The sequence below is a fragment of the Cryptomeria japonica genome, chromosome 11, assembly GCF_030272615.1.
Source record: "Cryptomeria japonica chromosome 11, Sugi_1.0, whole genome shotgun sequence".
Classification (NCBI taxonomy): Eukaryota; Viridiplantae; Streptophyta; class Pinopsida; order Cupressales; family Cupressaceae; genus Cryptomeria; species Cryptomeria japonica.
In genome coordinates, this window is record NC_081415.1 from 427,641,705 (window position 1) to 427,661,880 (window position 20,176).

Below are 20,176 nucleotides of genomic sequence, written 5' to 3' on the forward strand. Positions count from 1 at the left end.
TTTCGACAGGTCAGTTTGAACAGTAGGTCTTTCAGCATTTTTGTTGCTATTCTTGGCAAGGGTTCTTCAGCTTAGTTTAATGACTATTTTTGGTAGGGCAATTCTTTTCGCTGGTTTCCCCATATTCTTGGAGCTTGTTTTGGCAGGTTCAGTATTTGATGAAAAATGGTGTTATAAATTAAATTATAACTTAAGGCAAAGGTTGGACGATTTATTTAAAAGGGATTGCTTAAGTTATATTGATATCTAAGTCATTTCTTTAATTATATGTGGGTGATTTTTGGTTGAGGAAAATATTTTATAAGTGAATTATTGTTGAGGCAAGATGGACACCTTAGGAGGAAAAATAAGACAATTTTATGATATAATTCACTTAGTCTTTAAATGCCATAATACACTTTATCAATGTATTTTTTATAAAGTGTATTTGCCACTAAGTAATGGGCGATTTTGGAGAAATGAAATGAAATGCAAATTAAAAAAATTGGAATGTGGTTGTTTAATCCTATATTGGAGGGAAAAAAAAATCGACTCGAGGAAGTTATAAATATGTGCCTTGGCTTTCATTTGGGACAATCCAAGAACAATTTTATAACAAAATGTTGTCGAAATGCAGAGTGAAAGCTTTGGGGAATGCTTACCTCTTAGTCATAGCTTGATTTCTTGCTTGCAATACAACAACTAGTCGAGCCAGATACTGCTATTCATTTAGAGGAGTGGATTGAAGATAATGTTGCTGATTTATGTATTAGTTTTTGTTGTGACCATTTCACACATCACCCCATTGCAAATGGGGACCCTTGCTTTTTGCTTTCTAGGGTTTGTTCTTTAGGTCTTTTAGGGTTTTGTCTAGCCTTTGCAAGATGAGTGCTGTCGGGGAGATCAATAAGATAGCAGGTCTTGGCTAAGTCTGAAAGTCCTAATCTTGAAATTTGGCTAAGTCTGAAAGTCTTGATCCTGAATTTGACTAAGTCTGGAATGTCCTGATTATGAAATTTGACTAAGTCTGAAAACTGAAAAACCTCCAAAAACTAGATTTTGCAATATAGCTCCTGGAGGTCTGAAACCACTCTCAAACATCTTGAAAGTATATATGGAATATAACTTAAAGTATAAGAAATACTTAAATGTTATATTCCATAAAATTATCTTGACAGAGAGTTCAAAAAGTCAAATTTCGCTCCTGACCCTCATAGAGGGCCTAGGGCGAGATTTTGATTTCCTTCATTTTGCAATGAAAAGAGACCAAGTTTTGATCATAAATGGAAAGTAAAGGACTTTCTCCACCCGCCTGAAGCAGTTTTGACTAGAAATGATGAAGGACCTTGTTGAAAATAGAAAAACCGCCCCTGACCCTCAGAGAGGGCCCACAACGAGATTTTCAAATATGCATTATTCTTACAAGATCAAAGTGATTTTATGATCGGAAGGGATGAAGGAAAGCATGTTCTATCCGTTGAATATAATTTGGAGGATCAACACAAGAAGAAATCAACCCAAAAATGAAAAATCGCTCCTGACCCTCACTAAAGGCCCATAGCGAAAAACTGCTCCGGACCCTCAGAGAGGGCCCATAGCGAGAAACCTAAAATGAGAATTTTTCACCCAAGTTTGAGGAAGGCTAAGGTTAGGCATAGGTTTGAAACGATTTTTGAAAAGCCTTGAAGTGAAAAGAAATTGTTGAGAATCAAAGTTTTGAAGGCAATTACAAAAATCGCTACGGACCCCCAGAGAGGGCCCATAGCGATTTTCCAGTTTTCTCTCCTTGGCTTGAAGAATTGAGATAAAAACTTGCTTGGACAGGAGGAGAACGTGATGTGTCATGCCTTGGAGGTGATTTGAAGATTAAAACTAAAGGAATTTGCCTAGAACCAAAAAATCGCTCCGGACCCTCACTGAAGGCCCACAGCGAGATTTTCAAAAAATGCATGTTTTCTTCAAAATGGTGCTAAGGCAAGGTTAGGACAAGGAGAAAAGACTTCCAAGATCGTGATGAATATTATTTTGCCTTTGAAACTTGATGATTTTGGTCAGAAAATGAAAAGTCGCTCTGGACCCTCAGTGAAGGCCCATAGCGAAAAATCGCTCCGGACCCTCAGAGAGGGCCCATAGCGATATTGTTGAAAATCCTCATTTTACCTTGCAACAAAAAAGCAAATTTGGATGGAGTGGATAAAGGAAGGATGTTGCTTAATGATGAATGAAGTTTCAATGAAAAATGATGAAGAATCAAGCCTAAAATCAAAAAATCGCTCCAGACCCTCAGAGAGGGCCCATAGCGATTTTTTAGGATCCTCTCCTTTGTTTGAGGAATTGAGACCAAATCTTGTGTGGATAGGAAGAAGAGATGATATTTTATGTCTTGGAAGCAATTTGGAATCCAAAAGATGAAGGATTAAGAGCAAGATTGAAAAATCGCTCCTGACCTTTACTGAAGGTCCAGGGTGAAATTGGTGATATCCTTCATTTTTTTATTGAGTGTTGATATTCCTTAAAATTCACCAAGTTGCTAACTTTGAGGCCTTTGGAAAGGCTAAATCAAATTCGCATTAAATTAAAGGCATTTTAATTTTATAAATTTTTAGGCCTTGAAATAATCAAAAATCCACTTTAAGTAATTTTCAAATTTTAAATAAAGGTGGGCGCTCAAATACATTTATTTTCTTTTACAAGCAAGTCGGCCTTCTTTTGAGGGGGATTTTATTTCATTTTCATTTCTTTTTGTCAAGTCGGCCTTGGAGGGAATCAAGGTGAGCGCTCTATATATGGGTGATGCTCTGTTCAAGTTTAATCATTCATTCATCCTTTCCTAAGTGCGAGATTGGAGAGCTATTTGAGAAGCGAAATCCAGAGGTTGAAGTGCGAATTGGAGGAGCGAAATCTAGCTAGAGTGGAGCGAATTTCTACTAAGTGTTGAAGATCAAAGGAAGTGGAGTTTATGCTTTTCCAAGCTAAAGGAGGCGCAATTCATCCAAGGGAGAATTTTGATTTAAATTTTGCCTAGCAAAATCCATTTTTTGCATCATTTCTTAGAGTTTAAAACTCAAGAGGAGGTATGGCAAAATCATCTTGACACTCTTGTTTAAGGTTTGATTTTTGGACATTTGTTTTGGAAAAATCTAAGTATTGCATGGTTAATTAGGAAATGATAACTCAAGATTTATCATGAAGTTTCCTAATTAAAATCTTAAATCTTCCTTTTAAGTTTAATTTCTAGACTTCAAGGTATAATACTAATTGTGAAATGTTGTGTAAGTGTCAAGATGGCGACTCCAAAGGCAGGAGTATCTACAAGTCGACAGGCTCTCATCCAAGAAGATCCGGTCGAGGACAAAGATGATCTCCTCCAGTCTAGCATTGACAAAGACGACCTTCTCCAGTCAAGCATCATCATGACTAACCCCTTCCAATCCAACGTTCCAAGGCGAGGTACATCATCACCCTGCACATCAAAGACAAAAGAAGTCAGAACAAGGGTTCGTTGAAGAAGCAGATAGTTTCAGAAGAGTTAATTAAAGCTAGCTTCTCAGCAACATCAAATTGGCATCAACCAAGTGTCAGACGAGTTGGCATCCTAGTCATCGCTCCTCTAGTTGGTGTGGTCCACCTCAGCATGTCCAGATTCAATGTACCTAACTTATGGGAGGTGGCACAAACTTCGATGTACCTACCCCAACTATCCATTGGTCGAATTTTCTAGAGAAGACATGTGTCCTTAAAATGTAATTTTATCATTGGTCAAGCATTAAATGTTATGTAATGGTTGTAACAAACCCTAATTAGGGTTTTCATTGTTGAATCTTGGCCATTGATCTCAAATTCATCTGAGCCATCAAATTGTATTGTGAGCACTATATAAGCCCTGACTCTTCATTTGTAAAGGCTAATAGGAAGGAAGTTAGAAAGGAGTTAGTGAATAGAGAATAGTTAGAATAGTGAATTAGTCAGTTGATAGAATAACAATTAGAGTAGAGTAGAGGGAGAAGGCAAAGATTGTTGCCAAGATGTTGTTGTAAAAGACTTGTGAAACTTCATTGAAGAAATGGTGAAATTTATGGGTCGATTCGACAATTTGCATGGTCTCTATACTTCTCATATTTGATTTCATGTTATTAGATGAGTGGAAGAAATGTGCTTGATTGATGATGAAATTCGTATATCCATACTACTAGCAGTTTTTTGATTGCAGACTTGCCTTGTGTAGTCAACTGGAATCATTCAGCTTAAGCTTAACTTCAATTGTTGCTTCTTCATTGATATGCATCAGCCTGATGGTGTCTATGCCTGCAGTGATGATTTGAACATCATAAAGCTTTCCTTCGAAGATCGCACTAACCTTGTGGAGATGGTCTTGGGATGTCAAAACAAGATTTAGTTAGAATTTCATCAAAGATCAATCATTGCTACTACATTCTTAGTATCAGAGTTAGATCCTTTCCCCGCCCTCATCCTTTTTCCTTTTTTTTCAAATCTAAGCTGGTAAAATCTTGTGATTCCAGCAAATCAGACGTTTAGGTCGTCAAGTGTAAGTCCCCTTGTGATTTCAGCAAAATCACATCATACCACAGAGAGCTTATCCACATGTAGAGATCCTACAACAAAGAACCTTGAAGTCATCCCGATTGATCCTTTTCGCGATATCTTCAGCATTCAGAGGCTTTACTCAAGAGAGGATAAGGTACCCTTAGGTATTTTATTCTGTGTTTGATAGTGTACAAAATACACGTCAACAGTTTTCTGATTCTGGAGTGCTGTGTGGGGATTTTCAGTTTGTTGGTTTTGGTGTGGCTGTAGCATGTTTTAGTTCATAACTCTCAGTTCGTGTGTCAGATCATTCTGGGTACTTGCTCATTCATTTCCTATGCCTTGGGCGATTCATCGTGTAAGTTTTTATTGAATATCTTGGACTATTGGATTTTATATAGCAAGTTGAACCTTTCAGCTAAAGGTGTCTTTGCTGGGAGGTGTTTGGGGTTGTGTTATGCTTATTCTAATTTGTTGGTGCCATTTTCTCAGTGTAGCCTTAGTCGCTTTAAGCCTAGGGCCTCTGGAGTGTGTTTAGAGATAATTGAGTGTGTGGGGAGTGATTTAGAAGTGTCTGTGAGGATTTTAATGTTGTTGGTCTAAATTTATTTCCTGTTGTTCATTCATATCAGATTTAGTTTTTTGGGATTGAAGTTGGTTTTGAGGTGTGTGAGTCTATTGGTGTGGTGTGAAGAGTCTTGGTAATAAGTTGTAGTTGTTAGTTTTGAGTTTTGGCATTTGAATATCCATGATGAATCATATTGTAATGTTGGTTAGTAGTACTAACAACAATTTATTTGAACTCTCTTAGTCCCACTGCATAAGTGGAAGAGGCTGGCCTTGTCGCCTAGTTTGGATAGTGATTCTAGTTATTTTGTAATCCATGTTTGCATTGTAAAGCTGATTAATAGTACTAACAACTATATACTTGAATTGTTTCTCTTTGTCCCACTACATAAGTGGAAGAGGCTGACTTGCCGCCTTCTTATCTATTGTAACAATGTCCTCCCACTGAATAAGCGGTTGAGTTGATTGCTATTCATTTCTAGTTCTCCCACTGCATAAGTGGTCAAGTGATTGTTGTTCTTTCAGTCTTGTAATCTTCTAATTGGCTGGTTGCACCGCCATACTGCTGTAGAAGTTCTTGCACCCGCTGGATAAGCGGAAGGGGTTGGCTTGCCGCCCAGTATTGTACTTGAGATTTCATTTCCAATAGTTATTTGAACTAATGATCCCCTTGACACCGTATGCTCTCACCCTCCCATACCAGGCTCTTAGTGATCAGAAAGTGAAAGGGTTACTTTCATCATTTCCTTTCTGCGCAAGTTCGATTATTCTAACCTTAATGGGTAAATCTTGTTGTGTTGAAAATAAAAAAAATTAAGGGGGATATTACAGTGGTATTAGAGTTGGTTTTCCTGCCAGCTTGTGTGTTTAATTAATCAGAGCACAAGTTCTCCCTGCCATCCTAGTGGGTCATGGTTTTTTGGTTGCATATCGGGTTTGGAAGAATGTCTACCATAGATAAGTCTATTTGTGAGTTAATGCAAGGATTGATTAATTTGATGAAGGATCTAGATATTAAAATAGGGTTGGTAAAGGTTCTTGCAAAATCCAAACATAAGGAAGAGTTTGAAAATAACATCCTTAATACTAAGACAAATGATGGAGTTGGTGCTTTGACTCTTTGGTGATGCATGCACCTATCATTGATGAGGTTGTCATTCAAGAAGAAGAAAAATCAATATTTGAGGCTGTACATGATGAACCTCTTAATGTTTCTTATGGAGCTAGTGATGGTGTTGAATGCACTCATGTGCTTCCAAAGGAAGAGCAAATGAAGATTGAAGAAGATATTGTCATTGAGATTATAGAACCAGCTATGATAGATCAACCACAAGGAGATGAATTCTTTTGGTTTCCCACTAAATGAGTCTAGCATTGTTTCATCACTGGTGTAGGAGCACCCAAAGACACAAATGAAGCCTAAAAGAGCCTAAAATGATCATATGTAATAGGTTGATAGTTTTGTGAGTCAATAAGACCCAATTGATGTAAGACATTGTCATGGTTGCATTTTATAAGTCACCATGGACAAATGACCATGTGGGTCAGTAGGAGTCTAGGCATGAGTCAGACAAATAAATATTAGTCTTAGAAACATCAGACCAATCCTTGGAGTCGCCAAATTTGAAAAGTGCAAGTTGACAACTTTTGTTGTCACTGCAAAATGTTGTAAAAAGGGATAACTAATCCTCCAACAGTTTCAAAGTTTGAAAAGTGGTTGGAAATCGTTAGGGAGGCTATACTATGCCCACTTGGATTGATTCTAGGTTATTGTTGGCGTAGTTGTTGAAGTTGATGATGTTTTGGAGTTTAGACAATACAATATACTTGGAGTTTTCTGAAATTCTGTGTTTTTGCTGTTCATTTTTAAACAATACGGATTGGTGGATGCCTGAAACCAATTGGATGAGTTAGGAAAGTCTGTTACCTTTCATTTGAATCAAGTTTGAGGTTTTGTAACAATTGGGTTGTAGAGATCCATAAAAAACTAACCAGATTGGTCACAAACCTTCCTGACACCTAGGGTTTCACCGTAAATATGCCATTAATCTAACATTTTTACCAAAGGACCAAACAACTTGTGGGAAAGTGTTACAAGGGCCATTGTATCATAAGATTTTGGTGTTGGTTTGCAGGGAGGCTCCAAGCCTTAAGAGGTTGAATTGATCCTAGGCGGGCATCTCTATGTGACCGCTTGAACTGTAGAAGTGGAAATCGCTTGCAAAAAACAAAGAAGATGGGATCAAGTCTTGAAACCTTGGATTTGGTGGTTTGACACCTTACCCCACCTTGCAGAAGTGTTGGTTTAGTCGGGGGACTAATTTAAGGGGTACTTGCTTTGTAAATTAGGCCTAATTGGCTTAATTAGGTTTGGAAGGACAATAAGGGTACAAACCTTTCAACTTGTGTTTAGAGCCTAAGCCTTTGGGGAATTGTGTAGCTTGATAATGGGTATTTGAATCTGCCATTAGTTTGTCTTGTCCTTTGGAATTTTGTTAAGTTGTATTTGGAGAACTCAATCGGTAGGGCTACTAGACAATAGGACAATTGTGAGACAAGTATCCCCTACCACATTTGATAGCTAGTCTTATGGGTGTTTTGTGTTGGTTGGACCACCAATAGACAAAATCCAATAGGTTTCCATCCCATCGGTATTGGAAGATTTTTTGCCATTCACACAAGGGTAGAGTGTTTTCATCATATAACCGATACTGGAAGATACTAAACCGGTATGCATCTGGTCACACAAATTGTTGTGTGAGTTGAGTATTTGGTAGGTGTGTTGTTTACTCCTTGAACAAACAAAAGAACTTGCTTTGGAGTAGTTGTGGGTGAGAGAAGGTTTTCACCTAGTTTGTTGCCTAGCTCTGCATCATATTGGTATCAGAGCACGAGTTGGATCGCTTGGGGAAAGTGATTTGTGGTGTATGTCCATGGAAGGAAGTGAGGGAGAGGCTAGCAACATGCCTCCTAAGAGTATGTCTCAAGATTCCACCAATAAGTTGTTTGAAGAGATGTTTGAAAACAGAGTGAGGGAGTTAGAGAAGGCCAAAGGCAAAGGAAAGGAGGGTGAATGTGACTCTGATGAAGAAGAACAAGGGGGAGAAGAAGAGACCCCAAGGAAGGAAGCTGAGTTACCTACAGATCAGAGAGCATTTGTTGAGGTCCTAAAGTCCATTGGCAGAGAATCCTCATCAGGTAAAGATGACATCCCTATGTTTAGTGGGAAAATGAATGCAAAAGAAGTGATGGATTGGATTGAGGCATTGAACAACCATTTTGAATGCAAAGAGACCCCTGAGAATAAGAAGGTTATCTTTGCTAGGTCCAAGATGAAAGGAGCAACACTCACTTGGTGGAATTACCTCTAAGGCGAGAGGGTGAAGGAAGGTAGAGGTAAGATAACCTCATGGGATAGAATGTTGGCAAAAGTGAAGGTGCAATTCATCTCGGTAGACTATGAAGTCCAAGTCTACAATAAGTTGCAAGGTTTGAGGCAAAAAGACCTTGATGTGAGCACATATATCAAGGAGTTCCATAGGTTGAGTCTAAGTATCAAACACCTTGAGGAGGAACTAGAGAAAGGGGCAAGATATCTTAGTGGATTGAAATATAGCATCCAAGATGAGATCAACATACTAGCACCGGTGACAGTGAACAAGTGCTTTCAACTAGCACTAAGAGTAGAGGAGAAGCTAAAGAGAAAGAATGATCAAAATAAAAAAGGTAGAGGGGGAAGAAACTTCAGAGGCAGAGGCCCTATGAATGGTAGAGGATAGAGTCCTAGGCCACAAGGAGAGGCTAATCAAGAAAATCGACATGGAGATGGTAACACAAGAGAGGGTTTTAGAGGAAGAAGACCCAACCATAGAGGTAGATTTGGTGGAAGAAGCTCAGAGCCTTTCAGATGCTACAACTGCAATCAAGTAGGTCATACCGCAACTAAGTGCCTTGAGAAGTCTGGATCAAGCTCCCAAGGAGAGAGGAGAACACAATTGGTTCAAGACACTGATTGTTAGTGTCAATTCACCTGATTCCTACGGACTTCCAAAGAGAGGAGAAGCCTTGATGATGAGGAGAACATTATTGAAGGTACCAAGCAATACTGAACCTCCACAAAGGAAGACACTCTTCCGGACCACATGCAAAACATGAGGCAAGGTATGTAAGGTTATAATAGATCCAGGTTCAATTGAAAATTTAGTATCCTTAGAAATGGTAGAGAAATTAAAATCGAGAAGAATTCCTCATCCATTTTCATATAAAGTTTCTTGGCTTACTAAAGGAAAACAAACCTTGGTAGAAGATCAATCATGGGTTGAATTTCAGATAGGAGCATACAAAGACAAAATCCTGTTTGATATTGTTTAGATGGATGCCTGTCATCTTCTTTTTGGGAGACCATGGAAATATGACCTCAAGGTCTGTCATGATGGACACAAGAACACCTACTCCATCACCAAAGATGAAAAGGTGATTGAATTGATACCCCTGCCTGATAACAGTGAGGATCAGAAGGAGAAGGAGGCCAAGATCACGATCATGGAAGGAAAAGAGTTCCTCAAGGCAATCAAGGAAGAGGGAACACCTTGTTTTGCAGTGATGTCAGTACCCAAGAAAGAAGAAGAGCCCATTTTAGATGGCACGATAGAAAAGAAAAGGGTGACAGTCCCCGAGGAGATGGAGGAAATGTTGAGCAAATACAAGGACATAGTCACAGAAGAGTTGCCAAGAACCCTACCACCAATAAGGGAGATAAGCCATTGCATTGAATTCATTCCCGGTGCCGCCTTACCAAACAAGCCAACCTATAAAATGACTCCCCCAAAAAATGAGGAAGTTGCAAGGCAGATCCAAGAGTTGCTTGATAAAGGTTTGATAGGGAAGAGCTTGAGCCCTTGTGTAGTCCCGATTGTCTTAGCACCAAAGAAGGAGGAAACATGGATATTATGCACTGATTCTCGGACCATTAACAAGATAACCATTAGGTATAGATTCCCTATGCCTAAAATAGAAGATTTGCTTGATTGTTTAGGAGGTGCAAGGTATTATTCCAAGATTGATTTAAAAAGTGGTTTTTCAGATTTCTAAAGGAAATTTGAAAATGGATGCTGATAAAGTGAATGCCATTCTCACATGGCCAACTCCTAGAACAATTGATGTAAGGATTTTTCATGGCCTAGCTACCTTTTATAGGAAGTTTATCAGGAATTTTAGCTAGATTTGTGCTCCCATTCTAGAGACCATCAGGGGTGGACAAAAGTGCAAATTTTCATGGACCAAGGAGGCGGATAAAGCATTTGAAATGTTGAAGAAAAAGGTATCACAACAACCAGTTCTTACCTTATGCAATTTGACAAAATCTTTCAGATTGAATGTGATGCAAGTCATTTGGCAATAGGTGTAGTACTTAGTCAGGAAGGTAGGCCAATTGTATTTTTTAGTGAAAAATTGAATGATGCTAAAAATAAATATTCTTCCTATGATTTGGAGATGTATGCATTAGTTCAGGCACTAAAGAAGTGGAGGGATTATTTGCTTCCCAAAGAGTTTGTTGTGTATACAGATAATCAGACACTAAGCTTCCTAAATACTCAGGAGAAATTGAGCCATAGGCATATGAAGTGGGTTGAGTCCATTCAAGCCTACACCTTTACAATCAAACACAAGAAAGGTGTCTCAAACAAAGTTGTAGATGCTCTTAGTAGGAGGGCACTAACAGTTTCAGAAATCCAGTTGGAGAGCGTAGGAGTTGATTCCCTCAAGGGTATGTATGCTGCAAATGAAGATTTCAAAGACATCTACAAGGTATGCATTGAGTTTGGTAGCCGGTATCATTTAGAGTATTATGGTTATTTGATTCAAGATGGTCTTCTTTTCAAAGGATGCCAGTTATGCATTCCTAAATGTTCAATGAGGGATAACATAATTAAGGAGAAGCATAGTGGTTGTATGGGGGGACAGTTTGGATTAGACAAAATTCTTGAGTTGGTGAGAAATTTTATCACTGGCCTAAATTGTAGATAGATGTCGAAAAATTTGTGGATTCATGTGTGGTGTGTCAAAAGGCCAAAAGGACAACAAAAAATGCAGGACTATACTAGCCATTACCCATTCCTTCAAGACCTTGGGAAAGTGTGAGCATGGACTTTGTGATGGGTTTGCCAAGAACTCAAAAAGGTTTTGACAACATTTTTGTGGTTGTTGACAAGTTTAGCAAGATGGCACATTTTTTGCCATGCAAGAGCACAAGTGATGCTACATATGTTGCAAACCTTTTTTTTAATGAAGTTATGAGAATACATGGTTTACCCTTGAACATTATGTCAGATAGAGATGTGAAATTTGTAGGACATTTTTGGAGGACTTAATGGAGGAAGTTAGGCACAAACTTGTCTTTTAGTTCAACTTATCATCCCCAAACAAATTGCCAAACAAAAGTGGTCAATAGGTCACTCAAAAATTTGTTAAGGTGCCTCACCAAGAAGCATGGTGAAAAGTGGGATTCCATCATCTCTCAAGTAGAATATGCCTATAATGATTCTATCAATAGGAGTATCGGAAGGAGCCCTTTCCAAATTGTCTATTGATTGAATCTAAGAGGTGTGCTGGAATTGAGAAATCTACCCTCAACTAAACATATCAGTGCTTGGGGCGAAGAATTTGCTGAAGGGATAAAGGAGATTCATGAGAAAGTTAGGATGCAATTGTAAAGGAGTACAAAGAAGTACAAGGAGCAGGTTGACAAAAGAAAGAGAGATGTGCAGTTCCAAGTTGGAGACATGGTATGGGCAAATTTGAAAAAGGAGAGATTGCCAAAAGGGAAACACACAAAACTCATGATGGGAAAGGTTGGAGCTTGTCCAATACTCAAGAAGTTTGGGAACAATGCATATGAAATCCAATTACCTTCAGATATAGGTAATATCCCCAATCTTTAATGTTGCAGATTTGACACCATTCAAAGGTACAGTGCAGGAAGATGGTACAATCCTGGTGGAAGATGCTGTAGACATATCCCGAAGAATTTCCAAGTCAAGGGCCACCCAAAATTGAAAGGTATTGGACACCAAGATTGTGAATAAAACTAGAAATAAGGTCTACAAACAATACCTTGTCAAGTGGTAAGGACTCCCTAAGGCAGATGCAGTATGGATGGATGAAGACCAGATGAAGAAACATGGAACTACATTGCAAAAACTCATCTCAAGTGGACTTGAGATTCAATCACCTGGGGAGTATGGTGCAGGATCACCCAAAGACACAAATGAAGATACAAATGAAGCCTAAAAGAGCCTAAAATGATCATATGTAATAGGTTGATAGTTTTGTGAGTCAATAAGACCCAATTGATGTAAGGCATTGTCATGGTTGCATTTTATAAGCCACCATGGACAAATGACCATGTGGGTCAGTAGGAGTCTAGGCATGAGTCAGGAAAATAAATATTGGTCTTAGAAACATCAGACCAATCCTTGGAGTCACCAAATTTGAAAAGTGCAAGTTGACAACTTTTGTTGTCATTGCAAAATGTTGTAAAAAGGGACAACTAATCCTCCAACAGTTCCAAAGTTTGAAAAGTGGTTGGAAACCGTTAGGGATGCTATATTGTGCCCACTTGGATCGATTCCAGGTTGTTGTTGGCATAGTTATTGAAGTTGATGAAATTGATGATGTTTTGGAGTTTGGAGCAATACAATATACTTGGAGTTTTATGAAATTTTGCATTTTTGCTGTTCATTTCTGACTAGTACGGATTGGTGGATGACTGAAACCAATTGGATGAGTTAGGGAAGTCTCTTACCTTTCATTTGAATCAAGTTTGAGGTTTTGTAACAATCAGGTTGTGGAGATCCATCAAAAACTAACCAGACTAGTCACAAACCCTGCCGACACCTAGGGTTTCACCGTAAAGATGCCCTTAATCTGACATTTTCACCAGAGGACCAAATAGCCTATGGGAAAATGTTAGAAGGGTCATTGTATCATAATATTTTGGTGTTGGTTTTCAGGGAGGCTCCAACCCCGAAGAGGTTGAATTGACCCTAGGCGGGCATCTCTATGTGACCGCCTGAACTGTAGAAGTGGAAATCACTTGCAGAAGACAAAGAAGATGGGATCAAGTCTTGAAACCTTGGATTTGGTGGTTTGAAATCTTACCCCATCTTGTAGAAGTGTTGGTTGAGCCGGGGGACTAATATAAGAGGTACTCGCTTTGTAAATTAGGCCTAATTGGCTTAATTAGGTCTGGAAGGACAATATGGGTAGAAACCTTTCAACTTGTGGTTAGAGTCTTAAGCCTTTGGGGACGTGTGTAACTTGATAATGGGTATCTGAATTTGCCATTAGTTTTTCTAGTCCTTTGGAATTTTGTTAAGTTGTATTTGGAGAACTCAACCAGTAGGGCTACTAGACAATAGGACAGTTGTGATACAAGTATCCCCTAACACATTTGATAGCCAGATCTTATGGGTGTCTTGTGTTGGCTGGACCACCAATAGAAAAAATCCAATAGGTTTACATCCCACCGGTACCGAAAGATTGTTTACCATTCACACAAGGGTAGAGTGTTTTCATCATACCGGTACCGGAAGATACTAAATCGGTATGGATCCGATCACACAAATTGTTGTGTGAGTTGAGTATTTGGTAGGTGTGTTGTTTACACCTTGAACACACAAAAGAACTTGTTTTGGACATAGTAGTTGTGGGTGAGAGAAGGTTTTCACCTAGTTTGTTGCCTAGCTCTGTGTCAATCACCTTCACCTTATCTTGGCAAGGAGTCAAACCATAGTTTAGGATCAGTTGAGTATGATGATGTTCACCAATTAGCTAAAAATGATGATGAGACAAGATTTGAAGAGGAGGTACATGAGACTTGGGGCAACTGTGGAGTCATTGCTGAAAGGTATGCCAAAGATTCTAATTTTGATATTCATCATAGTAGCTTGGAAAATTAGTTTGTGGTTTCCAATGGTAACCCATTGTTTGAGATGGGTATAGAGAAGACATATGACAATCCAGTTTTTGAGTGGGAAGATGGAACATCACTTGGTTCTAGCATTGCTCTTGGTGAGAATAGCAAAGTGTGAAAACCAAGAGAAGATTCCAGATCTAAGTTGGATGATACTTGGAGCTATGGTGAGCAACTAAACAAAGTAATCAACCATTTAGCATTTCGGATCTAGGTGTAAAATGAACTAAGTTTGAAGAGGATCCAACATGGGATGAATTTACATTTGATCCTAATATTGTATTGGTTTTAAAGAACAATGTTTACATGGAAGATGACATTGATGGTGTTGATGACATGACTGATGTATTAATGCATATTGCTGATCTTGAGCATAGACATAGTGGCCTCGTTGATATAGATTCACAGTTCATTGTTGAGGGTGATAAAGAAGAGGCACATGTGATTTGTGACAACCTAGAAGACTTTGATGCCCAGTGTGATAGTTGTGATTTTGGTATTCATTATAACAACAATACATTTGCTTTGCATGATTATGATTGGAAGAATGAATTGTTGGTGTCTGCTGAAAATTAAATACACACTTTATCTAGATTGGATGATATTAGAAGCCTAGTTGAAGAATTCATCTTCATGACACCAAGAGACCATTGTGAACAAAATGTTCCCCTTGCTGATTTGCACGTGATCAAGAACACAATGGAAGGAATAAAATTGGTTTTCTTACACATGATGCATGATAGAGGTGTTGCCACCAAGTTAGCAGACGAGACTTTGTCTTTGAATAAGCAATTGCGGGGAGAGGTTAGTGAGCTCACCATTGAGCATGATTCCACTAGGCTTGCTTTCAAAAGTGTCCAAGAGACACTTCTTGAAGCAAATGATCAACTCTATGAGGCCAAATGTTTAAGAGAGCAAGATTATAGAGAAATGGCCAAGGAGATCAATTGGTAATGGAGGAGCTTGATTGCATTCAGGAGGAGTATGATCTTTCTCTTTGTCCCCTAAGATCAAAAAAAGTGATTTTGGGGGCAGCCAAATGTTTGGGTGGAGCATGAATATGATAATAATCAACAGGTTGATAATCCATTGTTTGATACAGATGCTGATTGGATATTTGTTAATCCACTTTTCAAGTTTGATGTGGGAATTCCTTTTGACTTTAGTGATGAGGGTGGATCACATTGTAGAGTTTGGGACCTAGATGCAATTTGCAACCATGAGATATTGTTTCATAATTGGAGCATTGATCAAATGCATACTCTTGGGCATCTTCTTTGCAAACGAATGGATCAGATTTTCAGATTTGGGCTTGTTGATTGGTTACATATTAGTTACTTCACTTTATGGTTTTCTCTCATTCAAGGGAGTTGGTTCAATTTCTTTGGTCATGCAAGTAATGATTTTCAATTGGAGATTGCTTGGAGGTGTTTTCTAGTCACATTTGATTTATTTTTGAGCATTGGAATGCTCAACTTTCATGCTTATACTTGAAAAATTCATTGGTACTACTGTTGTCCTCTATGTAGTGCACTTCAATTAGATTGCACTTCATTGATTTCAACCATTTACAACAATAGTTATTGTTTATTTCAGGCCTTCCAAACTCAAGGAGTTCTCTTTATGAAGGTTTATGTTGTAAACTTTAACAGTTTACCTCCAAATTTGGTCTAAGACAGTGACCTTATTTATGCTATGGCTCATATTTCAAAGAGCCTTGGAGTTGTGACAATGAGCGTTAGCACTACTGTCCATAATCTGATCAGCTTACTCATGAGTTCAGGTTCTGATCAATAGATGTGTTTGATGGTTCTTGTTGCTCATCAAGTAGTGGATTGGAAAGATATTATGAGAAAAGGATGGTTCTATGTGGAGTTGGAGTCACTAGAGAGGATATTTCCAACCTTGGAGGTGAGCATATGTGTTATTTTGGATGACAATTTTCTATGTTGCAACAACTATTCATCTTCTCGGATGCTGATTTTCCTAAAATCAGATCTCAAGTCAATCATTTTAGACTTGGTGGGCTACTTGTGTACTCTTTTTCAAACTTCACATTCTTCTAGCAGGGTAGGTTTTTGGTCTTAGATGAGGGGTATGTCGAGTTGGGGCAATCAGTATCCGTGCATGAGAAGTGTTCAATCTCTAACTAGTGGTTATCCTTATGCCCTCTCTTCTACTTATGATTGGGACAATGAACCTTTGCTTTCTTTGGTTCTTCATTCTGAGGTTCTTGGAGTGGGAATTGTAAGTGTTTTTATAAGTCTCCATGGTTTTGTCAGAATAATTTTGGGGAAGCATAGTAGATTCATGTGTAGATATGAGTATGAGTTTGTTGAGCTCTTGCAAAGGAATGCTTTCCTCTTTGCAAGAAGATTTGGACATGTCACATTGGCAGTCGTGGCTCTGTTAGATACCATATGGAGATGTGTTGTAGAGTTTGATCGTGAGTTGAGTAGACTTAATTTCCTATTTCCAAGGCTTGTGATAGACAATGGTATTGTTGATATTGATTACTCAAAGCTTTCTGGGCATGAGATGTTGCATGATATCGATTTCAGTCCTTCAAGTTTTTTTACTTTGAGTATCATGGATGGTAACATTTTGGAGTTACAAGGGAGGTTAGTGCAATTTTGGCAGGATGTTTTCACTGATGTGATCAGAGTGGCACAACATCGACATAGTGAGTTCTTCCTAAGACGAACATGGGACCCTGAGATCGTACTTTCTTTGATGAGGATCAATTTAAATTTTTTTGAAGTTGTGGCGGCATTGCTTGAGGACAAGCAATTTTGGGAAGGGTGAACTGTAATGTTCCCTTTTTTGCTCTAGTTAGTTTTGGGAACTGTTGGCCAATTTTGAGACCCGTTGGTCCATTAGATGCAAAAATTAGGGTTTTCTATTTTATAGGAGGACAATTTGGCAGTTTTGGTGGCTTGCATGTTGGAATTTTATAGTTTTGATTCTAGATTCCTTCTGGGTTTTTAGAGAGCTTCGTGATGGTGTGAAATGCAAACGAATCCGAAGACTTTTTTTGGACTTACTATTTTTCGTAAGTGCGGCGGTTGCTCGGAATGTGGTTAAAATACTTTTGAAACACTTACTATTTTTAACAGTATGCTATTTTTAGTAAGTATTATTTTTAGCAAGATGTCAGCAGGCCTGTTCAGATGGCTATTTCCGATAGGTCAGTTTGAGCAGTTGGTCTCCCAGCATTTTTGGTGCTATTCTTGGCAAGGGTTCTTCAGCTCAGTTCAGTGACTATTTCTGGCAGGGCAATTTTCTCAACTTATCCTTGGAGCTTGTTTTGGTAGGTTCAGTATTTGATGAAAAAATGGTGTTTTAAATTAAGTCATAACTTAAGGCAAAGGTTGGACGATTTATTTAAAAGGGACTGCTTAAGTTATATTGATATCTAAGTCATTTCCTTAATTATATGTGGGTGATTTTTGGTTGAGGAAAATATTTTGTAAGTGAATTATTGTTAAGGCAGTATAGACACCTTAGGAGGAAAAATAAGACAATTTTATGATATAATTCACTTTATTCTTTAAACACCATAATACACTTTATCAATGTATTTTTTATAAAGTGTATCTGCCACTAAGTAATGGGTGATTTTGGAGAAATGAAATGAATGCAAATTAAAGAAATTGGAATTTGGTTGTTGAATCCCATATTGGAGGGAAAAGAAGTTCAACTTGAGGAGAAAGTTATAAATATGTACCTTGGCCTTCATTTGGGACGATCCAAGAACAATTTTGTAACAAAATGTTGCTGAAATGCAGAGTGAAAGCTTCAAGGAACGCTTACCTCCTAGCCATAACTTGATTTCTTGCTTGCAATACAACAACTAGTCGAGCTAGAGATTGCTCTTCATTCAGAGGAGTGGATTGAAGAAAATGTTGCCAATTTATGTATTAGTTTTCTGATTCTGGAGTGTTGTGTGTGGATTTTTAGTTTGTTGGTTTTGGTGTGGCTGTAGCATGTTTTAGTTCATAACTCTCAGTTCGTGTGTCAGATCATTCTGGGTACTTGCTCATTCATTTCATATGCCTTGGGCGATTCATCCTGTAAGTTTTTATTGAATATCTTGGAGTATTGGATTTTATATAGCAAGTCAATCCTTTCAACTGTAGGCGTCTTTGCTGGGAGGTGTTTGGGCTTGTGTGTTATGCTGATTCTGATTTTTTGGTGCCATTTTTTTAGTGCAGCCTTAGTCACTTTAAGCCTAGGGCCTTTGGAGTGTGTTTAGAGATAATTTGAGTATGAGGGGAGTGATTTAAAAGTGTCTGTGAGGATTTTAATGTTGCTGGTCTACATTTCTAGCCTATTGTTCATTCAAGTCAGATTTAGTTTTTTGGGGTTGAAGGTGGTTTTCAGGTGTGTGAGTCTATTGGTGTGGTGTGAAGAGCCTTGGTAATAAGTTGCAGCTGTTAGTTTGGGTTTTGGCATTTGAATAACCATTATGAATTATATTGTAATGTTGGTTAGTAGTACTAACAACAATTTATTTGAACTCTCTTAGTCCCACTACATAAGTGGAAGAGGCTGGCCTTGTCGCCTAGTTTGGACAATGATTCTAGTTATTTTGTAATCCATGTTTGCATTGTAAAGCCGATTAGCAATACTAACAACTATATACTTGGATTGTTTCTTTTTGTCCCACTGCATAAGTGGAAGAGGCTGGCTTGCCGCCTTCTTATCTATTGTAACAATGTCCTCCCACTGAATAAGCGGTTGAGTTGATTGCTATTCATTTCTAGTCCTCCCGCTGCATAAGTGGTCAAGTGATTGTTGTTCTTTCAGTCTTGTAATCTTCTAATTGGCTAGTTGCACCACCATACTGCTGTAGAAGTTCTTGCACCTGCTGGATAAGCGGAAGGGGTTGGCTTGCCACCCAATATTGTACTTGAGATTTCATTTCCAGCAGTTATTGGAGCTAACGATCCCCTTGACACTGTATGCTCTCACCCTCCCATACTGGGCTCTCGGTGATCGGAAAGTGAAAGGGTTACTTTCAGTATTTCACAAGTTTGATTATTCTAACCTTAACGAGTGAATCTTGTTGTGTTCAAAATAATTTTTTTTTAATGGAAATGTGTATAGATGAAAACAAATATTATATATATTCCTTTTGCTGAGTAGGGTCTGAGTGCTCACACTTGCAGTCATTCCAAGAAATCCTTTGATGTGGATAAGAAGCAACTGATGAATGTGGCCAATCTTCATATGTTGTTCTATGAACAAGAACTTGAAGCAACAAAGACCCTAAAGGAATTACAATAATTTATTTTATTGTTTTTGGCTTTTTCTTCCTTTTGTTGGTTTGTTGTTTTTTTTGTGATGGTTTGCTGATGGTTGGTTGGCTGTGATTATCTCTTAAGAAACCTTTCTTCGTAAAGGGTTTCGGGTCCCTTCAAAACCCATTTTACCTTTAATAAAAAACGTTATACATTATAAGCAATGTCGACTATAAAAACAATGGGTAGAGAGTCTATTTTACTTTGACATAAGAGAGTTTAATTGAAAAACAATCAACTGGCCCTAAAATAGTAGGCTATTATATTATGAAATATGACCTATTGTTTTAAGGGGCAACCTTGTCGTCAATACCCAAATTCTCATTAGGGTACAAATCCAAATTCTCATTAGGGTATAAATTAAAAGAAAAACCCTCATTGTGTTTGAAGTTTTAACTTCAAAATGAGATGGTTTAAAAGGGTAATTGAAAGAAAACTTAAAATACCCTAGCCTATAACAAAAATGTTATGAAGGTTACATCTTGGTAGTATGACTGGAATGCGAAGTGAGCAACAAGATGCCGAGAATTTTCTGCTTTATTTTATTTTTGTCAATTCAGATTCTGAGGTCTTATGGATTGATTGGTAACAATGCTTACAACTTTACCAACGCCCACAATGCATTTCATTGTATGCTTCCTTTGCATGTATGATCTCAAAGATAGTTAGCACATTGTTAACTATTCTTTGTTTATAATACATCGAACGACATTAATTATTAGAATTCAAGCTTTTGTTGTTCTTTAGGTACATAGTTATCTCCTGGAATCATACGATAGATGTATTTATTTAATCACTTTTTAATGTT